At 39.1% G+C, this 2500-nt stretch overlaps 1 protein-coding gene across 1 annotated transcript in view; it reads left to right on the top strand.

The window, feature by feature from the left end:
• Positions 1 to 2500, top strand: part of LOC311057774 (FRAS1-related extracellular matrix protein 2-like) — a 191407-nt gene that overhangs the window by 159659 nt on the left and 29248 nt on the right. The window lies entirely within an intron of this gene.

Here is a 2500-nt window from a genome sequence, read left to right as displayed (position 1 = left end):
TTGTGTGGATGGCATGGTGCTTCAGAACCTTTGTTTTAAGGCGGTATCGTGTTGTTTTGTGGATGGCATGGTGCTTCAGAACCTTTGTTTTAAGGTTGTATTGTCGTGTTGTTGTTGTGTGGATGGCGTCATGCTGCTTCAATCAGTACCTTCATTCACCCCCGGCCTGCAGGGATCTCTGCAGCCTAATGGAATCTAATGGAATCTAATCTAATGGAGAGACGCTGGATGATTGAGGGAATCAAATACAGATAGTGTATTGATTAACACCCGCAGCGCCATGGATCACATGGTGTGCTGCGTGCGCTGTAGTGTCCTTGTCTACCCCTCAACTGTGTCTCCTCTCAGCTTATCATCACACAAATAATCATAATATTAACTTTGCATTATACACAATATCGCAATAGAGATGTCATGCTGTTACTGTAGAATATAGAATATCTGCACACTGGGTTAAAGCTAGTATGAAATAAGGAAAACTACAATTGAAATAACATTTTTCGTAACTGAACTAAATACAAACTACTAAAAGATTAATAAACTAACTGAAACTGTATTGTGTGTATACAAAACTAACTAAAACAAACTGAAATTGGAGACAAAATGGCCTTAGTTTTCGTTTGTGGATGGTTGGTGGTTCATCTCTAACTGAATACATTTTTAAATATAAGTTTAAAGTTTTTAATACACAATACTTACCTTTTCAATCCTGCACCTGACAAATAACCTAAAGTATAAAGATAAATACAACTAACACTAAAACTAATAAAAAACTAACTAAAACTATTAGCATTTTCAAAAATAAAAACTAATAAAAACTAGCAAATACATCTAAAAACGAATTTAAAAAATGATATAAATAAAACTAAAGTAAATGGACAGTAATGGACAGTAACAGTAATGGAAAATCCAAAACTATTATAACCTTGATTTGAAGTGCAACGTTTCGACCACCATGGTCTTCATCAGGCAACCGGCATGATTAAATGGGGCTGATTTGAGAAGTCACTCTGGGGCTGAGTCAAACCAATTGGACTCTGAGCTGGTTGTGACTAGGGACTAGTGGAGAAGAGATCCAGTAGAACTAAAAGACAAGTCATTTTATGTTTCATTGCACTCGGGTGAAAATAGCAGATCTACAAGCTCACAACGTGTCGCGCTGCGACGCGTTGTGAGCTTGTAGATCTGCTATTTTCAGCAGGCAACCAAGTGTAAAATCAACCATTACGACACCATCAAGGCACCGCCAAATTAAATAAAAAATGAATAGATTTAGTTGACTATAATCTTATGATTTTTAAGCGCCTAAACTTGACAAAAACTGAAACTTTTCAGGTGACTAAAATATGACATAATATAAACTAAATCAAAATTTGCTGTCAAAATCAACACTGTGTCCCTGTTCCCGTGCCACATGTAGCAAGTCATTAGTACCAGCCACCTCTGTGGCGTGGGGTTTCCTCCCACAGTCAGGGGACACAGGTAGAAACATAGTAGAGGTATAGTGGTGAGATGGTACAAGCCAGAGCAGATGTAGAAGCTGTCGTGACAGAGAGGGCTCTCTCTTGAGTGTGTGTGTGGGGACTGTGATTTATCTGTGTGCATCCATCAGACCCACGCACCACAGGTGTGTGTGTGTGTGTGTGTGTGTGTGTGTGTGTGTGTGTGTGTGTGTGTGTGTGTGTGTGTGTGTGTGTGTGTGTGTGTGTGTGTGTGTGTGTGTGTAATCCACCAGTGGTGGAAAAAGTACTCACATTTTGTACTTAAGTAAAAGTATCAATACTGCAATGTAGACATACTCTGTTACAAATACAAGTACGGAATTCCAGAGTAAAGGTACAAAAGTGTTGGTATCAAAATGTACTTAAAGTACCAAAAGTAGAACGTACTGTGTGAATGTCCCATTTCACAAGTTTTCAAAATGTATACAAATTATTTGAAAATAGCAGATCTACAAGCTCACAATGTGTCGCAATGCGACGCATTGTGAGCTTGTAGATCTGCTATTTTCAAATGGTCCAAATGTATATAGGGCTGAAGTGGTTAATGTATATTTTGTAATAATAATCAAAATCTGCAAAGTAACTAGTAACTCAAGTTTTCAAATAAATGTAGTGGAGTAAAAGCACAATATTTGGATCCGAGATGTAGTGGAGTAGAAGTAAAAGTATTGGAAATTGTAAATGCTCAAGTAAAGTACAAATACCTTAAAATTGTACTTAAGTACAGTACTTAATGTACTTATAGTTACTTTCCACCACTGCAGAGAGGGCTCTCTCTTGAGTTTGTGTGTGGGGACTGTGATTTATCAGTGTGCATCGATCAGACCCACGCACAACAGGTGTGTGTGTGCGTGTGTGCGTGTGTGCGTGTGTGCGTGCGTGCGTGCGTGCGTGCGTGTAATCACACCCAGCTCAGACAGGCCAGGTGTGACGGGCTTAAATTAGCCATCCCCCCCAAGTCCAACCCACACCTGCACACACACATATATATAACGGCA

The sequence above is a fragment of the Gymnoscopelus microlampas genome (genome assembly GCF_963454915.1).
Source record: "Gymnoscopelus microlampas genome assembly, chromosome: 12".
Taxonomy (NCBI): domain Eukaryota; kingdom Metazoa; phylum Chordata; class Actinopteri; order Myctophiformes; family Myctophidae; genus Gymnoscopelus; species Gymnoscopelus microlampas.
This window is presented reverse-complemented; position numbering and strand designations above follow the sequence as displayed.